Source organism: Papio anubis, chromosome 5, assembly GCF_008728515.1.
Source record: "Papio anubis isolate 15944 chromosome 5, Panubis1.0, whole genome shotgun sequence".
Taxonomy (NCBI): Eukaryota; Metazoa; Chordata; class Mammalia; order Primates; family Cercopithecidae; genus Papio; species Papio anubis.
This window is the reverse complement of record NC_044980.1, coordinates 110,199,332-110,225,933: the sequence shown is the minus strand read 5'-3', so window position 1 is coordinate 110,225,933 and position 26,602 is coordinate 110,199,332. Positions and strand designations below refer to the sequence as shown.

Genomic DNA, 26,602 nt, shown 5'->3' with positions numbered 1-26,602 from the left:
TGAAGAAAAAAATTATCTGAAAAATATATTTGTTTCTGTTTAGTAAAACATGCATTGCCTATTTTGCCAGAAATTTCTTCACTGGAAAAGTTTTAGTAGAAATTAAAAAAATACATACATCTTCAGAAATAATGTTGGCTCCTATAAGTGCCATTCATTGTCCAGAGATATTTCAGGTATGGTTTGATGAGAGTTAATTGTTCATACTATTTAGTACAAAAGGAATGGAAGATAAGGCAACTAATTGATGCATTAGTAGCCATTCCCACCTCCAAAAGTTGCAGGAGGCATTTTTAACAGCCTTCATTTTCTTTGCAGGGGATCTGCTCTGAACAAAATGGAATATTCACTATTCTACCTTACATTCATTTGTCAAGAAGCATTATCATCCATCCCAAGCACACATCTTTACAGAATAACAAAGATGTACACAGTAGCAATGGCCTTCATCCTAAGCACAATGCTTTGAGTATGCAGTTTTTGTTTATTAAGTGCTTTTCGTTTTGCCTTAGGGTCTCATGGACTTGAGTAGATTCTTTCTCTGAGGTGCACAGATGGCCCTTTTATATCCATTATTATATGTTGTTAATCTATGGTGATGGAGAAATCAGTAGATTCTCTCTTTTCCCCTTGCCTGTGTAGCCTTCCTTTTGGGTTTAATCCTAATAATTAGTTTTGGGGAAAATGAATGAATAGAATTATAGTATTACTTCCTGTGATTCTGTGGAGTGAAAATACATTAGATTTTCCATCATAAACATCTACATCTGGAATTGTATGCAACCATTGTAAGAATGTTCCTTGGGCTGGAATTTAATATTGCTTTTTGCTTTTTTTAAAAAAATTTCTGCCACTCTTTTTAAACCTTGAATAAAATGGGAATGCATTCTGAAGGAAAATTTCTTTTCTATTGCTAAGAATAAAAAATGGAAAAAGACAGCATTGTTAAATGAAGAGGAAACTTACATCAAGGTTAACTGTATTTTTTCATAATGTGCAAAAAGTTGCTTGCCCTGAAAGGAGGGATTTTTTTTTTCTAATAGCAACAACAAACAAAACTATAGTTAAAATTAAAAATATATAAAAGCCAGCCTATGAAAATATAATCACATCCTAATGAAAGTGCTCTGATGACTCAGATTCTAGAATGTTCTAAGGTAAAAGTTGAGAATAGGGTAAAAGATTAAAGCCCTTCCTCCCATCTCACTTCTCTTAACACTCTCATCTAGAGTTTGTCAGAGTTAGTACGGGGTTTCTGAGAAAGGCAAAGACTGAGATACAGTTCAAGCTCCGGTCTAATCAGAAATTAAGAAAGTCAGAACATTTCTCTATCGGCCTCATTCTCTAGAGAAGAGTATACCTGGAAATACATTATAAAGATTCCCCTATTATACTAGCCAGTCTTTAAATGTCTACTGAATAACAAAAAAATGATAAATTATGTTGTCTACCTCTATCTAAGCATGCTCAATCCTAAATATTTCTACATGTTACCAAAATATTATTGGTCAATCCACTTTATTGGTCCAGACTTTGATTTATTAATTAATTTATTCATTCAATAAAACATTTATTATCTAATATGTGCCACATAATATAATACAGCCATAAAAATAAAGTAGTTCTTATTCTTTCCAAACTTATAGCTTGAGAGAGAAGATAAACATTATGCGATTAATTACCACAAAATTGGATAAATACTATGAGGAGGAAAAGACTTTGGGGATGCACGTGATGATAAAGCCACAATAAGTCTAGTGTCTTCCAGTAACAGTGAATAATAAAATACTTAACTGTTCTGATGAACCTTTGCAAAAAATTAGGGATATTCTTAGAAATAACAATAGCACAATTTCTCTCTATCTACACCTAATTTCTACAACAATAATGATGGAAAAAATTCAAAACTCAGATAAATCTCATTTTATTGATGTTTTCTCACTACTTAAACACATATTTACTCAACTATCAAGGAAGAAGAGATACTCAACAGCGTGTCCTTCTAAGAATAACAAAATGATACTTGATAAAAATATTTTCAGGATTCTTAATCAATGCTTTCCTCATTTAAATAATTACTTTTGCTTTTGTTCACTTGATTTTTTTAAACCAAGGGTTGTGGATTTTTAAACCAGTGGCAAATTATGACACATTGCAGTCATAATTATATTACAGTCAATGTAATATTTACATATTATATTTATAATATATTTAAATTATATTTACAGTCAATGTAAATTTCTCCTCATGCCTAACTAATCTCTGTCAAATATTGTCTTTAAAACATTTATGTCTTCAAGAAATATTCAAATCAATGACCCCTCAAAAATGTACAGAAAGGACATCGTTGTCACACTCTCAAAGCAGCAAACTTTGTAAAACGACCATTTATGATTTGACATTCAAAGATGTAACTTTCTTAGTGTTACACCTAAAAAGATAAGAGTCCGGAGGCATCCAAGCCCATGTATTGCTGCTGTCATTGTTTGCTCATTTAAATGTTGCACAGGATGGTACATTGATGTGAAGTCAGTAGAAGGAAGTTTTTGGTAATAGCAGAAATACTATCAGAAGCGTTCCACGCGTATTTGTAATGAGTTACCAAATGACTGCATAAAGAGTGAAAAGGTAAATGCACTGGGGCTGTATTTTGGCTCAATCTGTGACTAGTTAGTCAATCCTATTTGGGATGTAGAAAGGCTCACCTTTTTAAAAGGCAATTGCAATTATGGGTGTGTGCTTCAGCTTTGTTTTCCACCCTTCCTTGATTAACAGGCTTTCCTGTACATAAAAGTGAAGAAGAGAAACTAGAAGGTAGGCAATTTTCCATTTCTCTGAAAGCTGCAGGAGAAAAAAAAATCTTTAAAGTAAAACCCGAGAGGAAACCTAGTTTCCTTTTAGTCATGTTCCATTCTTGCTCCTGTGTTCACAACATGTTCACAAATAAATGATTCCAATTTTCAGTCAGAATTTAAATCTCAAGTGTTCCATTCACTGCAAAAAAGAACATAAAGGCACAGAATGATGTATCCAGCTTTTGCTGTAACAAAATGTTCTGTTTGGAAACCAAATTAAGTTATTGGTCTAATTTCAACTAGGTTAACATAAAATTTTGACTGGAAAGGGCCCAATTCTTGGCAATAAAAAACTGACCTTTGAAATGTTTTTCATTTGTCTATAAAATAGAATTTTCTTAATGTTATCAAGAGGGAAACAATTGTATATGCAAATTAGATATCTTTATTAAAGAGTATTGAATGACTAACAATAATTTCAACTCAACCAATATTGTCTATCTTCTAGCACTGCATAGGTCCTTAGATTGTAAAGATAATATACCCAACCTCACAAAGTTCTTGGTTTAGTAAGAGAAATGAAAAGATTAACAAACTATTAAATTCATGGAGAACATACAAATAAAAATGAATATTTTATTTCAGGCAATTTCAAATAAGACTTTCGTTTTTTTTGGAAGATAGATGTGTAAACAACATTGATGGTTACAATATTGGAATGCTCAATGTTCATGTGGCCTCGGGCAGTAGACCCTAGGAGCTGGCCTCCTAGAATAGAGCAGGACAGTTGACTTTGGTGACTAGATTAGGCTAATTGAGGAGACTGGGTAGGGGAGACAGGCTCAGTGGATAAGCAAGAGTACAAAGTATCACAAGTCTCAGGAAAATTGGAGAGACTGTAAGTAAAGATCAGAGCATTGCTGAGGAAAGATGAGTTTTGACTGGGAATAATTTAGTCAGGATCCTTTCTGGAAAAAGTGACAACAATAAAACTTCAACTCACTTAGTCAAAAATATAATGTATTGGCTTTCATAATTGAAAAGTACGGGGCATAACTGAGGAATGCAGGCAAAGGCTATGCTCATGGGGTTGTCACAAATCCATTCCTCACTTTCTACTTGATTCTGTACTCCTCCATGTTGGATTCCTTCACAGACATGCTGAGTCCAGTTTTGATAATGAGCTACCACAACTATAAGCTTATATTCTATCACTCTTCATAGAATCAATCTGTCTATTAAGAATGAGATTGAGTTGCTATAAGGACAATGATTAAAAGAAGTCAGATGTTTATGTCTGCCTCACTTAAAAAAATAAATAAATAAAATCATGTAGTCCAGGACTACTATGCCAAACCCATAGTCAGAAATATAAGGATTGGAAAGAAAGACACTAAACTGTCATTATGTTTATTTGATAAAATTATCTGAATTAGAAAACATGAAATACTCTACAGAGAAATCATTATAAATGATATGAGTGGCAATATTGCTGAGTATAAAAAATTATATAGAGAGCAATAGTTGCATTCCTATACAGCAGCCACAGAGTGGTAATATCTTATTAATAAAATATATTTATTTATTTATTTTGTTTTCTGTCTTTCTCTCCATCTCTCCTTCTCTCTCTTTATTCCTCTTTCTCTTTCTTTCTTTCTTTCTTTCTTTCTTTCTTTCTTTCTTTCTTTCTTTTCTTTCTTTCTTTTCTTTCTTTCTTTCTTCTTTCTTTCTTTCTTTCTCTCTCTCTCTCTCTCTCTCTCTCTCTCTCTCTTCTTCCTTCTTTCTTTCTATTTCAATAGCTTTTGGGGTATAAGTGGTTTTTTGTTACATGAATGAATTCTATAATGGTGAATTCTGAGACTTTAGGGCACCCATCACCTGACTAAATTTTTTTCTTACTTAAATGCAGTCTTTTATCCCTCACCTCCCGATTCTTCCACCTCACATCCCCAAAGTCCATTATATAACTCTGAATGTCTTTGTATCCTCATAGCTTAGCTCCCACTTAGAAGTGAGAACATATGGTATTTGGTTTTCTCTTCCTGAGTTACTTCAGTTAGAATAACGGCCTCCAGCACTATCCAGGTTGCTGCAAAAGACATTATTTTGTTCCTTTTTATGACTCGGTAGTATTCTATGGTGTATATATACCACATTTTCTTTGTCCACTCATTGGTCAATGGGCACTTAGGTTGGTTCCATATCTTTGCAATTGTGAATTGTGCTGCCATAAACATGTGTGCATGTGTCTTCATATAACGACTTATTTTCCTTTGGGTAGAAACCCAGTAGTGGGATTGCCTGATCCAGGGGTAGATTTGCTTTTAGTTCTTTAAGGAATGTCTATACTGTTTTCCATGGAGCTTGTATTAATTTACATTCCCATCAGCAGTATGAAAGTGTTCCCTTTTAACCACATCTACACCTACATCTATTGTTTTTTGACTGTTTAATTATGGACGTTCTTGGAGGAGTAAGATAATATCTCACTGTGGTTTTAATTTGCCTTTCCCTGATGATTAGTGATGCTGAACATTTTTTCATAGATTTGTTGGCCATTTGTATAGCTTCTTTTGAGAAATATCTATTCATGTCTTTTACTCACTTTTTTATGGGACTATTTGTTTTAAATAAAACATTTTTTCTATAAAAACAGATATAAAGTAATAAACTAAAAGTAAGTGATTTGAATAGTATCAGTAGACCATATTTTATTCAAATAAATTTAAACATTTGGAGAGATATACATATTCATAGATAAAAAGACTTACTGGCATAAAGCTATCAATACCTCCCAAATAAATCTAAAATTATGTGCAACAGGATCCCCCCTACAAGATTTTTTTTTTCATGAAACTTACAAAAGAGAGTATATGGAAAAGTAATGAAACAAGAATTTTTTCAAGGAACCAGTCAACAAAAGTTATATGGAAAGGCCAAGAGTCACAAATAGGCAAGACTCAAGCTCTTTGCCCTACAACATCAGGCTGTTATGAAATTAAAGTAATTAAGAAGCATGGTATTGGAATGAAGATAGAAAAATTGACCAAGAAAAAAATGGAAAAATCACATAAATAAATATGTTATATCAGAAAACTTAAATTGAAAACCATTGATGGAAGACACTGGCTGTTCAATAAATGTTACTGGAGAAATTATTTGTATAGAAAAAACTTGAGTTGGATACTTAACTTACACATTGAAAAGTGAAAATTATTTCCACATAAATAATAGGCCTAAATATGTGAGAAAACAATTTGAAAACCTGGAGAAAAAAAAAATGTTTTTATGACATTAATATAGAAAAGTATTTCTAAAATTGACTCAGTTTTGCAGGGAAAGATTGATAAATTTGATACTACATTACATTTTAATTCCATGCATGAAAATACATTGAAACAAAGTAAAAGGTCCAGTAACTCCCTGGAAGATTATTTTCTAATTTAGTAAGTATCAATTAATTAGGTACCATAATACATAAATCACTTTTTTAAATTTATAAGAGAAATAGAAATAATTCAGTAGAAAAACTGATAATATGTATTGGCAACCTTACCTAAGAACAAATAGATACATAAAAAATTATCTCCAATTTTTAAAGAAATTCCCATTAAAATCATAATAAACTACCATTTGTACCTAACAACTTGTGAAAAACACTAAAAGCCTGACAGTAGAGAATGCATATAAATTAGTTAGAATTCTCCCACCTTCATAAAATAATGTAAATTCCTAAAGCCAATTTGAGGGTTCTTTGGCAAAACTTGGAAAAGTGGAAAATGATTTAGCAACTTATTTTTATGTATTTAACTCTAGATAAATCTTCATACATGCAAAACATGTATATAAGAATATACATAGCAAAGTGTTTAGAAAACCAAAAAGAAAGGTACAAATAACATAAATCTGTATGAGGAGAAGAATCAATAAATATATTGTGGTATATGCATATATTTGAATATTATATAGAAGTGTAAATTAAATTAATGCACCCATTCTACATATATCCATACAGGTAGATCTTAAACACTTCTTTTTAACTGAAAAGGCAAAGATGGGATACATACATATAATATAATATAATATAATATAATATAATATAAATATAATATAACACTATCTTAGTTCTGGCTGCCATAATAAAGTATCACAGACTGAGTGGCTTAAACAACAGAAATCTGTTTCTCATAGTTTTGGGAACTGGAAGTCCAAGATCAAGTCCAAGTGCCAGCATGGTCAAGTTTTGTGAGGGCTCTCTTCTGAGATGCAGACTGCCAACTTCTCATTGTATCTTCCTATGACTGAAAACAGAGAGAGAGAGAAAGAGAGCTCCTTTGTGTCTTTTCATAAGGGTAACAACCCCATTTATGAGAGTTCCAACCTCATAATCTATCTCTCAAAATCTCCACTTCCTAATACTATCACATTGGGGTTAAGATTTCAACATATGAATTTGAGTGGACACAAACATTCAGATCATAGCAAATAGTCAAATAGACTGAATATTTTTAAAGAATATATACATATTTGGTAAAACTAAAAGCCTAAGTATATATGTAAAATGAACATGGCATTTATCTCTGGGAGTGAGAATTGGAATGGATTTGAAAAAAGATACTTAGGAAGATTCCACTCACATCTGTAATATTTTATATTATTTTATCTGAATGGTAATTAACAGGTATTATCATTAATACATTTTATATCTAATAGATTTTAATAGATTTTAAAAGAAAATATGAATTAGTTACTGAATTCATAGAAAAGTTAAGTGGAATTGGGTTATATAAAGTAGACAGCAGCAAAAGGTAAAATGTAGGTGCAATATTTTAAGTCAGGAGTCCTCCAACTGCAACACATAGGCTAAATCTAGCCCACCATTTGCTTTTGTAGATAAAGTTTTATTGGAACACAGTCATACTCACTTATTTATATATTGTCTATGGGTACTTTTACACTACATCAGAGTCCAGGAGTTACAACAGAGACAGTAGAGACATCACTTATTATCTGGCTCTTTACAGAGAAACGTTGTCAACCTCTGCTCTAAATAGCTGACATGGACTTTGCTTGGGGTATAATAACACATTTTTATTTGTTGTACACCTACTATAGACAGTTTAAATTTATTATCTCAATTAATCCTTATTATTTGAGAGAATGTTCATATCATCCTCATATTACAGATGAGAAAACTGAGTCCCAGAGAATTTAAATAACTTGTTTAACACCTTTCTGAATACTAAGAGACCAAAATAGATGTCTCTGACTTAAAGCAAAGTATAGTGACGTAAACCATGACAGATCAGTCAGAAATTGATTTTAAATTTCTTTATTTTTAGACTATACTTTTTCACTCTGTCAAAATAGAGGATGTTGAATCAATGATTTGGAAAAGGGTAAGACATAAGATGTAAAATATATGGAAATTAGAAGTTATAAAGAAACATAAATTTTGTTCCAAATTATTAGGAATAAACTTTTCCCCCAATAAAGGAATCACACAAACATATACATACACAACTTATTTATTCTGCCTTAGAAGATACAGAGAAACTGTGTTAGCTTAATGTATCAATTATATGACACTCTACAACTCAACAATTCTGTTTTTCATCTGTTTCCTACAAATCACTGACACAAATTATGTTTTCTATAATGAGGTAGAAGATACTAAAAAAACAGATCTTCCCCTGATAGACTATAAATGCCTTGAGGATTGGCACTGTGTAGGTACTCAGTACAAATGTCCAGAAGATGAATTCATGATATTTAAACAGGGTGTTCAACCAATATTTTTAGAAGTGCTATATCTAATATAAAGAGCCTTGTCCCAGTTCAAAGAAAAAGAAAGATTTAGCAAAATCAAGGGAGCTTCAAAAAAAAACATATCTCCTACTCAGAAATTATCCAAAGAGCGAGAGAAGAGAATATAAAGGAAAACATAAGAAAGATGCAGTCTGAGGATGAGCTGAATCTACCCATGAGTCTTAAAACTTCAAAGGGCTGAAGTATAGAAGAGGGAGAGGCAACAATGGGAAAGAGAAAGAAGTATTAAGGAATACACTGGATTATGGAATTTACTTGGCCGTCACATGACATTATCAGCCAAAGCCAATTTATACGGTTGTCTAAGAAAAGACATCAGAGGTAGAGACAGAAAACATTAGGTAAAACTGCTTTACTTATAAAATTAGCATGTTCTATATTTTATATTGAAACGATAAGCTCTTCTGAAAAATTACTTAATACCTTAAAATTAGAATTTCCGTTTTTTGTGTTTCTTAGTTTATAAATACTACAAGAAATAATTAAGCTTTATTTCAGAAGAAGCTCATAAAATCTTAATATAGAAGACATCAAAGTGACTATATTGGTCACATTGAAGAAGGCTTTTTTACCTTTCCAAATTTGTGTTACAGTTTGATTTATTTTGAACCAATCCCCATCACTTGCTAAAGAAAATGGAAGAGAAGTAATGAAAATCTGCAAGCAAGTGGGATGTTTGAGGCCACTAAATTATTGGTGCTATAATATGAGAGGGATGGGATTTGGGAGAACCTGAAATTTCATTCCAGAAGAAACTTCCTGAGGGTCTTTGTATGTGTCGTGCAATAGAATGTTCCTTGTGCAAAGCGTCTCTTTGCTGCTGGTGTTGAAGAACACGGAAGCAGGGTCTAGTGTTACCGACATTCCTGTCTTCCACACATGGATTCAGGATGAACATCCAATTCACAGGCAATACAGTTCTTACTGTATTTTGAATAATCTATCATGTCTCGTGTATGTATAAGAAGAGATATGCTTAAGTCTCCAGAATGATTCCTTCTGATTTGGTGAATAATATATAAGAAATGTATAGGAAAAAATCATCTGGTTCAGGCAATCAGTGTTGGTTTTGGAAACTTGGGAGTTCTGAGGTAACACCCAGACATTAGTCATTGAGTACAGTGTAACTTGAGCTTCTGGGACTTTAGGATATTGAGCTATTACAATTTATTACACATTTTCTTTGATTTTCAAAACCTCTGAAAGAGGAAAAGTTCACATAGTAATCAGTAGCTATGTGACCTTTAGGCGGTCACAATACTTGATTGGGTATTGGTTTCCTAATCCGGAAGGTGAAGGAATTATAGATGATCTACATCTACAATCTTCTATTTCTATAAATTGAAGTAGCCTGCTAATAACACAGATAGATCTCAGGGTAATTATAGAATAGTATAAAACTTCCATAATGTGAAATCACCCCAGCCTACTCCCTCAGGGGAACTACTGGTTTGTCATTTAATTGCATGGGCACACAGTGCAAATATTTCAAAGCTGAATTCTGAAGGGCTATGGGGCAATGCTGTGCTAATGTGGACTCCAGGCATCAAATCCCTTTGAGCGATTATTTTAGAGAAATAGGAGATTTAACTAAAAGTGAAAATAAGATTACTTGAAGTGGAGGAGGACTGAAAATGTAGGAAAAAAAATACCTTAGGTGGAATTAATTTAACTTTTGGCAAAATCTGTGTGAGGGGATAAGAAAGGAAGGTGTGGGTGGCATGGCCCATAGCAAATAATTCATTCTCTTGAAAGGAGAAAGAGCAGGTCAAATACATTTTAATGTACTATTTTCCAAAGGAAAGGAGTGAAATAAAGTTCCAATGAGCATAAACATTAAAAGTATATTATGTAAAGCTACTTTTAGTCATAAAATCACCATGTTTTATATATTTAATTTTGAACTCCACTTTATCTGGGCAATACTTTTAAATTTAATAGTTACATTTAGGTTTCAATGCTTTACTTTTATTCCAATTGTCTCTAAGAGTTGATTAAGTCTTGGTGAAACAAACTTTGTTACAGGATAATTAATTCGGTTATTAGGGGTATAGGTAGACCTGGTTATCTTATCACTATACAGTTCTTTCTCGTGACCCAAGGGCATGATGATGCTTCACTCCAGTATGTGTAATCAGATTGCAGTGCAAGGTTTGTTGAGCTAACCAGAAAATTTGCTGCTAAAATGCATCCTTTTAAACTAAAAAGATACATTAAGCCAGAAAACAGCTTGCTTCTCAGATATAAATTAGACCTTTCCAGCAGGACTTGCACATACTTTAAACTAGCAAACAAAGCAAAACTTTGGACAAATTCTGTATTCTCCTTCAATTTTCATTGCTTCATTCTATCAGATAAATTGTTTGGTTTTCCAGATTCACTTTACCCCCTTACTGTCTGTCCTAGGGTGCTGACTCATGTAGAGTATATCAACACGTTCCCATTGCCTTGAGTCTCTAGTGGAATGTTGTGAAAGGAAGCTGAGGCAGAGAGAAAGCTGAGACAATATGCTCCATAGTGCTCTGAGGAATGGTAGCAATCCTGGCTTTGACTCTAGGTTACATGCGAACTCTCTGACATTGTTATACACAAAAAGAGAAGGCACAATTATAAATACAGAATGGAAATACATAAATTGCAGAGACAGGAAGAAACTGAAGCAAATTTTTAATAAGAAGCAGAAGCAAGAGGCCACTAGCTCCACAAAGAATGGGGAAAGTAGTCTTGGCTCAGCTCTTTTGTGTTATCCAGTCATATTTTGCTTTTAATGCTTGGAGCTTTGTAAACTCTATAGCACCCCATATATTAGTTAAGACTTTAGGTTATAAGACATGACAAACTCTACTCTAACAAACTTGAATGAACAAATTAAGTAACATATTGGCACATACGAATATCTATGGAATGTCCAATGTTGGGTATGCCTTGAATTAAGAATTTAATGATGTCATTAGGAAATCTATCCATTTTTTTTCTTTCTCTTAGCTCTCCTTTTTCCTAACAGGCCTCATTCTCAGCAATGATGATGCTTAATGGTCTTCAGTGGTCTGGATTTCTAGAGAAAGAATCTTAAATTTCAAGGTCCATATCAGTCCCTCAAAAAGAACTCTGGCTTGGCTGAGCCATTTTGTTACTGATGACTTAATTAATAATTTTAGAGAGATAGGGTATTCTGGTTAGCTTAGCATCATTGCCATGCACCTTTGTACTACTGGTGAAGCTATGTGATTGGCAGTCCCGTTAGGGTAGAGAAAGAAAAATCTATAAATGAAAAAACTGCTGAGCAGACCAAGAAGGTAAAAGATCTACATTCCTTTATTCTGTTTTAGGGAATCAAACAATCACCACCCTTTTCTCCTTTCACAGCCCCTGACATATTTAATTCTTAGACATGAATGAGTAAACAAAAATCAAAACACAAAACATTTTTGAGCACCTAGTATTTTTGAGTTTAAGTTTATTGTTGAATTGGGGGAGTATATTAATAAACAGGAAAAAATTTAAAAAAATATATAATGTGACAAGTGTGGTAGTAAGGTATATTGAAGATACACCAGAATATTTAGGTTGTCTCTAATTCCTTTAGTAAAACTTCCTTTCAAGTATATGCCACAAAAACCAACTTATATTATAAATGTATATTGAAATTGCTTAACAATCTTGATGTTGGGAGGCAACAAATCCTATTACATACATAAGGTAAACATAATATGGCTCATTTTATAAAATATGGTCTTGTTGGCATTTAGCAAGCATATGGGAAATGTCATTAACAGCTAGGTTCTTCCTATTCTTAAGAGTTATTTAACTTACAGGGTTTGTGTGTATGTGTATGTTTGAGTGTACATATATTATGTAAGATTTATTCTTTTAACTGTTATATTTTACTTTTGAAAAACAAAGTAGTTTAGATTTATTTTTATAGATTTGTTTTGTTTTGGGGAAAAGAAGTCACAGAAAAGAAAGTAGCAATCTTATCATCTGTTAATATTTTGGAGACTATAACACAAGTATCTCTTTATGCATATACATCATTTTATGTCACAATTAATTTAATAATGAGTACTTTTATAATAGGATTTTTTCCTTTCCTAACACATAAGGGTAAAGTACTGTATTAGGATTTATCTCTACCTTTTTACTTAGGCCAGTGTTTACATTTCATACCCAAATAACTCTTGAAAAGGCCACTAGCTGTGCATTCAGTTTATTCTTATCTTCACTTAAAAAATGTGAATGAGAGTGTATGTTTAATTTTTCCACAGCAACACCAATGGTGTGTTGAAATGCCTAGGCCTAGTAAAGAAAGCCATTTGATAGGAATACAAAAATTGTCAGATAAATGTCAATTTATGACTCTATAAACATTCGATCTGTCCAGAAAGTGTGTACTGATTGAGTCAGTTTTGACAGATGAAGAGCATTCACTGAAGATCCTATCCTGAGAAACATCCTTCATTAATATTTACATTTCTCTTGACAGCGCAGTTGCTGTAAGCATAGGGTGGGTAAATATAGCCTGCATCTGGCTAATATACATAGTCATGGGGCTGCATTTGTCTCAGAATCCAAATGCTTCGGGTAAGAATATGGGGCTGATTGTTTCTGTGGACCGCTTGGAAAGAATTAATTTAAGCAAGGAAAACTCCATGACACTTATTTGAAGGAAGGGAGACATTTATAACCAGTTAACCTGTGGTTGTAAAAGAACAACAGATAGCTTTAATTCTCATCCCCCTCCCTCTCATTTTCTTTTCCTTCTTCATTTTTTATTCTGCTGTGAGCAGTCACTAAAAATATGCCTGGTCAATAAGGGGCAAGTAAAATTGGAGGGGTTGCTATAGGAACACACAAAGTGATGCAGAGCAATAACCACTCTAATTTATACTGTGTTTTCACGTTGTATTTCCATTGCAGTTAAACTCAACTTCAGAAGACTTTTCTTAAGAGAAAGGCTACTTGAAATGCAGGAGACTCTTTCTAAGACAATTTTATGTACTAACTTTGAAAATAATAAATCCTAAATCTGAGTAGTGCTACAAGCAGGAAACTGGTATTTCTCCTATTCATGCCATTATATTTTCAATGCATTTTGACCAAAATCATTTTTGCACAGTGAAAGACCTGGGAATGCATTTTAATAGTGATGAAAGCATGAGTAATGAGGAGTGCTGCCTGAAGCAGTCTGAGCTCGCATCTCCTCAGCTGCTCTCTTCCATTTTGACAGGCAGCATCTGTATGCCAGCCCTGAGACCCTTCTCATTCCCAATTCTGTTGAATTATCCCCCTCAGAAACTATGCTCTCCTCAAATCTTGTTTTTTTGAAAGGTGACAGACCCTACTGCCTTGTTTCTGACCTCCATTTGATAATTCCAAAGTAATCATGGGAGGCATTTCAGATCAACATATCAAAATAATTTCACATTCGCCAGACCCATGACTGAAAGGACAGGGTCACTTGCAACCATAGCCACATGGAAATCTTCGAGAGAAGAGGGGAGCTTTCCTCATGATTAAATTTGAAGGAGTGATTAACTCAACTTCTGCTTGCTCATATCTGTTCATTTTCATGTGTCCAACTCATAAGCACAGTCAATTTTCTTTTTTCTCCCCACAGTTGTGGGGGTAGCCCACAAGCCATTTATTCTCAAAATGAGAGTGCAGGAGAAATTTCTAACCCAGTGATCAAAAAGCCCTGTGGATCAAGATAGCTCAGGAAACAAAGTTTTCTACACAATCATGTAGATGACATGGATGGATGTGAGAGTAGTTTCCTTCCTTTTTTGGTTAAGTCCGAGTCAAAGGTCAAAGGTTCATTCTTTCCTTGTATTAAAAAAAAAAAAAAAAAAGATTTTTTTTGTTTATAGCTGACAAGGGAGGAATTGTGGTTAATCTAACAGGGCTATTGCTCTATCTGATTTGGTTTCAGAAAGTGTTTTTTATTCGTGGCATTTTGTTGAAGCATGGGGTTTGACAATGAGGGGGGCAAACGAAAAACAAACCCCCAAAAGATAAAAGTCACATCAAAATTTTAAAAAGTGGAATGGGACTTATGTGAGAGGGCTCAGCAATTAATATCTAATCAAATTACGCTATTTATTATGAAACAATCAAGCACAAGTTACTCACATGGAGTAAAACACTCAAACGTTGAATAGCCGTTTGTCCTTCCAGAGGGCTAGTTAATGTCTGTTAAAGAGCTTTTAATCAAGATTAGATAAGTATGTGTCTGGAAATGGGCAGAAAAGGAGTATAAAAACACTTTCTATGCCATATATTCCTAACCAAATAGCAAGGCAGTAAAAGTCAAGGTTGTGTTTATCAAATATTCAGCGCTTGCTCTATTCAAGCACCTAATATATATTACAACATTGCTTACTTTCTGGTAAAATTATACATATAGTTCTGGAATATATTTTAGGGACTTTTCCAAGGGCTGAAGTAAAAAATTTATCTGAAACCTTGGACTGATAAATAATGTCACTTTCCAAAAAATAAATAAATAAATGTTTAGAGTCAAAACACTTCTTTTTAGCATCCTATAAGAAAATTGTAATCTACTATCGTAAAAAAGAAACAAGATGTATTATTCCAGAAAATATTTTTAATGTTTACAAGATCCTATTTTAAGCTGAATAATCTTTTACTTTCACATAGACGTCAAGGAGAGTTGGGGGAAGGGATGGATTAGGGAATTTGAGCCTTCAAAGGCAAATGGGACCAGTTTACAAATGATACCTTTCATCTCCAGAGCTGTTTGCTGGAGGGCAATGCTGAATGTTTGGTCTGAAAAATGAATTCAAATCACTCTACAGAATAAAGGTTGCAGAGTTAACTAACAGCATTAGATACTGTGCTTTCCAAATGCAACCTGCTTTGTTTTTTTAACTACCCTGAATCTGTCTAATCATAAAAGAAACACATTTTTGTTGCTTTGAGAGAAGCGTTAGCATTTTTAACATCTATCACTGCATGCCCACGCAGAAAAAGAACTAATTTCAGAATTAATAAATTGGCTTATGTACATGTACAATTATTTACTATTTACGATTTCTTCTTAAGGACATTTCTGTGGGATGTTACAGTTAGCGGAGTTTCCCTTTAGGCGAATGAGCATTTCTGGTTCCTTCAGCTTGGATATCTCTTCACTGTTACCACTGAGAAAGTAAAGACAGCTCTGTCAGGGTTTGATATTGTCCACAAATAACTACTCTTTCTCTGACTTGTCTGTATTTAGAACCAATATAAAGTCATAAGTGTCAGATAGATGTACATTGAAAATGCACCTCTATTCTTAAATTGATATTTGTTTATGTGGCTTAACTAAACAAAGCAAGTAAGATTCATGTTTGAATTATACAAATTCACCCTCCCCAGTCCCTGGCTGATTGGAATGACCACAGGCCTCACTGCAGAAGTACAGCCTTCACACTTGAAACTTCCAGCATGGTGGTTCCGAGAAGAATGTGAGTGCCCTGAGGAGAGTTGGCTCAAAAGAGAGAATACAAAGAGAGGCTGAACAGAACAGGCTTAACTCCTCCCAAACTCTCCATCAGATCACTCATTTCATCTGAAAGCTAAGTCAGTGGCTTAAAAGACCAGGTACTCGCACTGAGAACTTTTCACAGGGAAACATGAAGCCAAGGGAAAAAGAGATTCCCTTTACCCCAGTGCAAGTTCCTTTCCCCACCTAATGTGCTAAACATTTTTTAAGTAAAAATGTTCTAAGTGGAAACCCAACAGTCTGAAATAATTAACTTGCCTTGATAAGTTTTTAAGTTAATACTAAGAAGTGATTTGAATATTAGAGAAATTTAGCTCATTAATTTCTTATGTTAAGCCATATTTCCAGCGGCATGGATACTTTGAAATTAGCCTTATCTATATGGTAATCCAAAAGCTAAAAAGCAATACACACACACACTGTTAGATTGCTCAGTCCATTTTATATGTATTAACATTATTTTTAAAAAATCTTTCTTAAGCATCCCACCCCCGTACAGTATCATAAAACTTGCTTTGTGTATACAGAGCTTTTCTTGTTCCTAGAATGTCCCCTATACCACCATGCAGGACCTCCTTAGGTCATGAGATCCTTTGTAGTCTATGCCAATATTCTGTGTCTAATTTTTTCTTTTATAAAATGAAATCTTAAATGAATTAACAAGAGGTGCAGAATAATAAAAATGCTTAGAACCTTTAAATATTCTCCTCGCCATTGATTTCCAAATGCTTCAGTCCAGTCAAAGACAGTAAAAATAAAGGAACCATGACATACAGGATGTACTTTATGACTCTCAACTATTCTCATCAACACAGAACAAATATTCAAACTACAGCAGAGCTGCACTGTCACACTCTTTCAGACATGATTCATCCAAAGTGATCTTCCATCAATTAGATGGATGATTATGTTGATCAGAATGAGCAATTCTCCCTTCCCTTGTATTACGAGCAATCGGGAAATAATCATTGAACACTATGTCAGGTGCTAAGGATACAAAAATAAATAACCTAAGGTCTTAAAGTTGATTATGAACTAGCAAAGAAGGGTAACTTACGCAAAATTGTCTTACTATTTGTTACAAGAGATACAAACATATTGTGGTTTTCTTCGTTGGGTGTAAAGATGGAGGTTCCTGAGAGAAAAAAAATCACATGGGGCCAGGAACATTACAGCAAACAATCCAAGAACAAGTGGCACATTACTCTACGTTGAAGGAGGAGTAAAATTTGGGTGAATAGAGAGGAGGGGTCAGGTAATCCAGGTGGGGATATAAGGAAGAACTCCTTAAGCAAAAGATGAGACAAAGATGAATCTGGCATTTTAGCTGGCTTCCCCAGAAATCAGAGCCTGAGACTGAGGGCTCATGTGGTATTATTTTATGAGGTTCTACTACTCTAGGAAACAGGTGTAAAGGAGTAAGAAGAGGAGTGAAGCAGAGAAGAGAGAGTCACTATGATACATTTTGGAGCTAGCACTGCTAACTACAACCAATTACTCCATTCTTGGAAACATATCCCCATGGGCCAACTTGATTTCAGAACCACCTGTCAATGGGTGGAAAAAGGGGATAATAGTGGAGGAATTTCACTACTGACTTCCAGTTCCCATTGGTCAAAAGTTATCTTTATGAGGCATTAAGTCCCCCGCACTTCCAGATTAGATATGCCTGGGTATAAACCCCCAATAAGCTCCCATTACACCATCAACACAAAAGCCAAAGGTCAATTATCTTCCATATTAAATTCAAGTTTAGGAAGCTTACTCTATTGAAATGAGCAAGTAGAGGAAGGGTTGGAGAAGCAAACTAGAAACAGGAATGCATGTTGTCATGTTTTTTTAGTTGATTCACCTGAGAGGTCACACTGACCAAGACTATTGCTATGGTAATAGGATTCATAAAGGCCATGGGCCAGGAGCCAAAAGAGCTGGGCTGTGGTCTATGTTCTACCCCGGCCTCACTTACTGACTTTAGACATGGGAGATCATTCCTCTGGCTCTCAGCTTCCTTGCCTATAAAATGGGAATAACTGAACTTGTACTGCTTACCTCATAAAGCTATGAAACTTAAAGATGATGTGTTAGAAAGTCTTTCGTAGATCTCTACAAGGAGAACTACAAATCACTGCTCAAAGAAATCAGAAGTGACACAAACAAATGGAAAAACATTCCATGCTCATGGATAGGAACAATCAACATCATTAAAATGGCCATGCTGCCGAAAGCAATTTATAGATTCAATACTCTGCCTATTGAACTACTATTGGCATGCTTCACGGAACTAGGAAAAAAAAAATATTTTAAAATTCATATGGAACCAAAAAGAGCCCTAATAGCCAAGGCAATCCTAAACAAAGAAGAAACTGAAGGCATCATGCTACCTGACTTTTTTTTGAGACTGAGTCTGGCTCTGTCGCCCAGGCTGGAGTCGCGGTGGCCGGATCTCCAGCTCACTGCAAGCTCTCCGCCTCCGGGTTCACGCCATTCTCACCTCAGCCTCCCGAGTAGCTGGGACCACAGGCGCCCGCCACTTCGCCCGGCAGTTTTGTATTTTAGTAGAGACGGGGTTTCACCGTGTTAGCCAGGATGGTCTCGATCTCCTGACCTCGTGATCCGCCCGTCTCAGCCTCCCAAAGTGCTGGGATTACAGGCTTGAGCCACCGCACCCGGCCAGCTACCTGACTTTAAGCTATATAACAGGGCTACAGTAACCAAAACAGCACGGTATTGGTACAAAAACAGAAACATAGACAGAATAGAGAGACATAGAACAGAATAGATAAAACAGAAATAAGACTATACACCTACAACTATCTGATCTTTGACAAATCTGACAAAAAGCAATGGGGAAAGGCTTCCCTATTCAATAAGTGGTGCTGGGATAACTGGCTAGCCATATGCAAAAGGTTAAAACTGGACCCCTTCCTTATATTATATACAAAAATGAACTCAAGATGGATTAACCACTTAAATGTAAAACCCAAAACTATAAAAACCCTGGATGGCAACCTAGGTAATACCATCCAGGACATAGACACAGGCAAGGATTTCATGATGAAGATGCTGAAAGCGATGGCAACCAAAGCAAAAATTGACAAATAGGATCTAATTTAACTATAGAGCTTCTGCACAGCAAAAGAAACTATCAACAGAGTAAAAGCATAATCTACACAATGAGAGAAAACTTTTGCAAACTGTGCATCCAACAAAGATCTGATATCCAGCATCTAGAAGGAACTTAAACAAACTTATAGGAAGAAACCAAACAGTCCCATAAAAAGTGGGCAAAGAAATATAAATTGTTCTATTATAAAGATGCATGCATTGCAGCACTATTCATAACAGTAAAAACATGGAATCAACCCAAATGCCCATCAGTGATGGACTGGATAAAGAAAATGTGGGTTGGGCGCGGTGGCACACACCTGTAATCCCAGCACTTTGGGAGCCCGAGGCAGGTGGATCACGAGGTTAGGAGTTCAAGACCAGCCTGGCCAAGATGGTGAACCTCCGCCTCTACTAAAAATACAAAAATTTAGCCAGGGGTGGTGGCAGGTGCCTGTAATCCCAGCTACTTGGGAGGCTGAGGCAGAGAATAGCTTGAACCCAGGAGGTGGAGGTTGCAGTGAGCCAAGACCACGCCACTGCACTGCAGCCTGGGCAACAGTGTGAGACTCTGTCTCAAAAAAAAGAAAGAAAGAAAAGTTGGTACACAGACACCATGGAATACTATGCAGCCATAAAAAGAAATGAGATCATGTCCTTTGCAAGAACATGGATGGAACTGGAAGCCACTATCCTGAGCAAACTAATTCAGGAACAGAAGACAAAACACTACATGTTCTCTCTTATAAGTGGGAGCTGAACAATGTGAACACATGGACACACTGGGCGAAACAACACACACTAGGTCCTGTTGGGGGGTCGAGGGAGAGCATCAGGATAAATAGCTAATGCATGAGAGGCTTCATACTTAGGTGATGGTTTGATAGGTGTAGCAAACCACCATGGCACATGTAACAAACCCGCACATCCTGTACATGTATCCCAGAATCTAAAATTAAATTAAATTTTAACAGAGTAAATACAAGACAAACTAAAAGTGGGCAAATGACATGAACAGACACTTTTCAAAGGAAGACATACATGTGGCCAACAATCATATGAGAAAAAGCACAACAATACTGATCATTAAAATATGTAAATCAAAACCACAGTGAGATACCATCTCGCACCAATTAGAATAGCTATTATTAAAAAGTCAAAAAATAACAGATGTTGGTAAGGTTGTGGAGAAGAAGGAACACTTACACAGTGTAAGTGGGAATGTAAATTAGTTCAACCACTGTGGAAGACAATGTGGTGATTCCTCAAAGATCTAAAGACAGAAATACCATTTGATCCAGCAATCCCATTACTAGGTATATACCCAAAGAAATATAAATGTTTATATTATAAAGACATGCATGCATATATTCATTGCAGCGCTGTTCACAATAGCAAAGACATGTTATCAACCTAAATTTCCATCAGTGATGGACTGGATAAAGAAAATGTAGTACACATATACCATGGAATGCCATGCAGCCATAAAAATGTGAGTTCATGTCTTTTGCAGGAACAAAGATGGAGCTGGAGGCCATTATCCCTAGCAAACTAACAGAGGAACAGAAAATAAAATACCACATGTTTTCACTTATAAGTTGAAGCTAAATGATGAGAATATATGAACACATAGAGGGGAATAAAACACACTGGGGCCTATTGGAGGGTGGATGGTGGGAGGAGGGAGAAGATCAGGAAAAATATTAAGCTTAATACCTGAGTGATGAAATAATTTGTACAACAAACTCCCATGACACAAGTTTACTATGTAACAAACCTGTACTGTTACCCCTGAACCTAAAAGTTAAAAAAAAAGAAAAGGCTTTTGTAAAATAGGTGAGGTCATTATTATTATCAGAAGCGTGAACAAGAGAGAGTAGAACTGTTTTTACTGTTATTTCATGTAACAGATTTGTAGAGATTGAGGGTCAAACACCAGGAAGAATTATTGTGTCAGCTTCATGTAAATGTAGTCTTGATGACTGAAATAAAATAAATATAACTAGGGCCATCACCTGTATGGTTAGAATCTCCAGCAATTACAACTCACAATGAAACAAAGAAATTCCTGTGCTATAGGAACAATATTATCCTCAACTGACCTCTCCAGATTGACTGGTTACAATAAAAACATTCCCAAAATTCTAACTTCTCAATGACAATTTGCTCTGTAAGTACAAAATGTTTTAATCTATAGCTGCAGAAATTTAATGGTTATTGCTTTGTCTACACTATCAAAAATAAATTTTTTAAAAATTAGATAATAAAATCCTTAAAACCATTTGACTCATTCATCTCGATTTTAGGCAAAACTATGGTTCTTTACTTAGATTATCAAGATAATTATTTCAATATACACTTAATGAGCAAGCACAGATCTACCTATATTTATATCCATTAGCTACTCAAATTACCAGAGCCATTCTGACATAGTTTTGTCATTTAACTGCCCTTATTGTCCTCTTCCATGTTTCACCTTCAGCGCACCTCATCTTCAGATGCTGGAAACAGCATAGACCATGAATGGCACTTCCAAGTATCCTCTTATATCAGTAACCTCTTTCTCTGTTTTGACATCTGATAGATATTGAACTTGGCCTCTTTAAAGAAAATGGTGCAAAGCCCTCAACAGGAGGACTTGTAATAACTTTACATTCTGAGTTGTTGCTTGTCCATGGATCAAGTGATTTCTGTTCTAGTTCTGGTTCTTCCACTAATTGGTTGCAAGTAACTTGGGCAAGTAACATTACATTTCTGATCCCCAGTTTCAGCAATTATTAATAAACACATTAGACTGGATGTTCTCTAATTGATTTTCTGGCTTTTATATTCAATGTTTCCAATAGTAAATGAAATGCTTTCTCATGAATACAATCTACAGTAATTAAGGTTTAATTAGCCAAATTTGATATTACCAAATATCAAATGAACAGCAGTCATCACAATTAAAGCACTCAATGCAAAACTGGACCAAACTTGCTGTGGTTGGTTGTCTAATTCCTATCTGCCTGAGTCTGATACTGTCAACAGTAGGAATAATGTTTGTGAAGGAAACAGATAGCTGAAATTACAAAAGCCAAATGTGGAAAATATATGGGCCTATATTACAAGTGCTTACCAAAGTCCATTCTGTTACTTAAGTTTCTCCAAGCTCTCTTTTACCTCATTTTCTATTCCACCCCACTCTCACTAATGCCATCTCACTAATATTATTTTGATTATTCATTGTTATAGGTTGGAGCTTTTCAACTTAACCTTTAGTGATCACTTCTTACTTTAAAAATCAAAAACAAACAAACTTCAAAAAATTCACAACTGTAACTTGTCTTGTTTCGGAAATAATTTAGGACATCTTAAGAAATACACACAGTAGAAAAATAAAATATGTTTTTAGTTTGGAAGAAATTCGAGGCAACAAAAAATTAAGGGTAATAAAATGTGACATGGTGCCAGGACTAAGTACAGAACATACTTACCACAAGATTCTATGAACATAGTAAAGAGAAATCACAAATACGTCACTACCTGTTGATCAGTCAGCAGGAAAAGAAAAACATGACTAGTTATGTAATTCACTGTGTGTGTAAGATAAAGATACATCAATTTCTCAGAAGCACAGACAGAAATTCTCTCACAGACTCCTTCTCTGTCATGTGGTGAACTGAGAAACTTAATCCCTACAGTAAATATGTCACAAAGCCCCACAGGGTAGTTTCTGATGACATCCTTCAATATAAGCTGACAACATAAGCCAAAGTGACAGTATAAAAAAATCAATAGTACAGGAATGTTGATAAAATGTGGTGATCTGGTTTAATCCAATGATGGATTTCTGTATTATTGAGAATATTGTTGTAGTAAACTTCTCAATAGCCATGGGATGGTAGTGCAGTGAAGATGGTCCACTGGAATGAGTATCTGAAATTCAGAGTGACAGTTCAGTGACCAGCCAAATGTTTTATCAGTCTGCCAAGCCAGAAGTGTAAATGCCATTTTTTAATGAAACTGAGTTGTTTAACAGGGACAAGTGTCAACATGGAAGGTCAAGCCATTCATGCTATGTGGAGACTAAGGGAGAACCCACTGGCAAGGCAAGGGTCTCCTTGAAAAGACAGGTCATCCACACACAGACAACAGAGCAGGTGGGAGCCCCAGCTTCTATGCCACAAAACATAACTGTAATTTAAGTATGTGAAAATTTTAAAGCAACTAAAACCAAACAATCTACCTTGCCTGTTAAATAATAAATCAAATCTCTAGAAAACATTCATTTGAAGTCTAGAACTTGGAGCAATAAAACTTCCTGGTATGCCCTAAAAAGATAAAAATCATTGCAATCTAGATTTCTAGGCATCAACCGGATGAGATAGCCTGTCATGGAGCAGCGTTATTATTTATACACCAATTTGAAGCTGGAGGCTTGTGGAAACAAACATGACACCTTAGTTTTGGAAGAGTTGATATGTGATCTTTTCTGCTATGAAGACTGTTTCTAGTCTGGTATTAAAAAGTTGCTGTCTACACAGAAGAAAATGCTTTGTTTCTGGTACTTCAGAGTGAAGGGAAAGGCATAATCCTTGTTTACAACTAGTTGTTTTTCTGTATGTTGTCTGGCAATCCCTTACACCCAAATCTTCTTAATTCCTTTTCTCACCTTCATTTCCTCCACTACGAAAGCAGTCTAACACATAGTAAAATTGTCAATAAATATTTATTGAATGATAAATCCATGTCAAAATAAGACATTCACAATATATCCTACTGAAAGAAGTTATAACAGAGCCCACCTTTCTCGATTAGTGATACATTTTTTAAAGTAACTGATTAAAATGTGTATTTCTTGGCTCACACTCAGAAATTAAGATTGCTTTAGTTTCTGGAAGGGTTACAATGTCCACTTTTTAACAATCATCCTAGATAATTCAGATGCAAAAGATCCAGAAATTAAGGTCTCAAAAGCACTGCAAATTTTAACTGTAGGTTCTATATGAATGTCACCAGCCCAAGGCCTCAGCCCCTATCTGCTTTCTATCCATGATGAATAGTGTATGGGGAAGGGAAGGTGTCTCAATTAAAGCTCTAAACTATCATGTTAATACCAACAATTACTCCTCAAGGTGGTAAAGTATAAAATAGAGGTGAATAGTGGAATACCTGTGTCAAAAATCTATGCTTTAAAAAAAAAAATACTTGCTTGCTTGAAAAACTCAGGCTTATAATTTATCTAGCAAAGCGTTTTAGAAGGAATAGATGTTGAACTAGTAAGTCTATAATTTGGGATGAAAAAGGATATAATTATCTAAAAAGGAAGCTTAACTGCATTCTGGTTTTATAAGCAAGTGTTTGATAGCCCAGCAAAAAGCCTGGGATCCACAAATTTCATGACATTAGCAGACCTTTTAGCCAAATACATCTCACATAGATGTATTTTACCCAATTTTTAATTTTGTTTTGCTTTGTTTCTTAATTTAATTCTCAAAGAGTCCCTTTGGGTTATCTAATGGTTCTAATATATACTCTTTTAGGGCAGAAACTTGGACTTCTTTAATTTTAGGGGCTAGATACAAACACCTGGCAATGCTACAAGTTGTAGGTGGTTATTTATAAGAAGAGAATGACTGTCTCTGGATCTCTGGACAGGCCACTCAGATGCAATTGAGTTTTTCCTGCATAGCACCTATGTAAAGTTAAACTGTTTGCCTGGTGACATTATTTATTCCTTCAAATAATTTTTGAGCTTCTACTAAATGTCATGAAGTCTCACAGGTGTTTAGAAGGCAGAGGTAAATTAACCCAAGTGTCTACTTTCTAATGTTCACATTCTGTGACTTGGTTAATTATAATAATAACATAGTGATACAGGAAAACATAAGGCATTGTGGTAATACCTACCCAAGTGGGTCACTGTCTCAGGTTCAAAGAAAGGAAAGTATTGGGGGAACCAGCCCCAATATTTCAACGTAGGTTCTTTTCTATTTTCCCTAAATGTTGGCTGGTCTGAGAAATAAAGAGAAAGAGTACAAAGAGAGAAATTTTACAGCTGGGCCTCTGGGGGTGACATCACATGTCGGCAGTTTCTGTGATGCCCCTTAAGCTGCAAAACCAGCCAGTTATTATTAGGGATTTCAAAAGGGACTGGGGGTATGAACAGGGAGTAAGTCACCAAGATCACATGCTTCAAAGGGCAATAAAAGATCACAAGGGCACAAGGGCAGAGCAAGATCATAAGGCCAGGGTGAAATTAGAATTACTGATGAGGTTCCATGTCCCACTGGGCAAGTATTCTCTTGATAAGCATCTTAACAGGAAACAGGGTGCGGGAGCAGACAACCGGTCCGACTAGAATTTACCAGCCTGGAATTTCCCAATCCTAGTATGCCTGAGGGCACTGCAAGAGACCAGGGCATATTTCATCCCTTATCTTCAATTGCATAAGACAGACACTCCCAGAGCAGTTGTCAATAGACCTACTCCTGGGAATACACTCGTTTTCCAGAGTTATTCCTTGCTGGGAGAAGAATTCAGCGATATTTCTCCCATTCGCTTTCTGCAAGAAGAGAAATATGACTCTGTTCTGCCCAGCCCTACAGGAAGTCAGACCTTATGATTATCTCCCTTGTTCCCTGAAAATCACTGTTATCCTTTTCTTTTCTACGACGTCCAGATTTCATTTTGTTCAAACACACATGTTTTACAAACAATTTGTGCAGTTAGCGCAATCATCACAGGGTCCTGAGGCAACATACATCCTCAGCTGACGAAGATGACGGGATTAAGAGATTAAAGTAAAGACAGGCATAGGACATTATAAGAGTATTGATTGGGGAAGTGATAAATTGTTCATGAAATCTTCACAATTTGTGTTCTTCTGCCGTGGCTTCAGCCGGTACCTCTGTTTGAGGTCCCTGACTTCCCACTACAGGAAAGAAATGTTATAAAATATCTCAAGAAGAGGTGATGCCTCAATTAAGTCTTAAATAAGGAAAATAGAAGTTAGGAAGGCAGGGTCAGGAAGTCATCTCATGGTATTCCAGAACATAACATGTGAGTAACTGAGTGATAGCACATGAAGCTGAAAAGTCATGAAGGATCCAGATCAGGGTATACTTTATCTTAAAAGCCATGTAGAGCTTTGAAATATTAGAGTCAGACAAGGGAATTCTCAATGGAACAGAGAGTCACTATAAGGACATCATAGAGATAACTAAGCCTTATTTTAATTAGAAAATTATTACTTATCTGCCAGGCGCGATTCCGGCACTTTCAGAGGCCTGTAATCCCAGCACTTTTGGAGCCTGAGGCAGGTGGATCACCTGAGGTCAGGAGTTCAAGATCAGCTTGGCCAACATGGTAAAACCCTGTCTCTACT

The 26,602-nt window shown here is 35.3% G+C and overlaps 1 long non-coding RNA gene across 1 annotated transcript; it reads right to left on the bottom strand.

Annotated features, from left to right (window-relative positions):
* Positions 1 to 6,984: 6,984 nt before the first annotated feature.
* On the bottom strand, positions 6,985 to 25,991 carry LOC103885350. Its single transcript, XR_001903666.3, has 3 exons — positions 22,710 to 25,991; positions 15,666 to 15,781; positions 6,985 to 7,096 (listed from the first exon to the last, which is right to left on the bottom strand). It is a non-coding gene; the product is annotated as an uncharacterized LOC103885350 (long non-coding RNA).
* Positions 25,992 to 26,602: the final 611 nt, after the last annotated feature.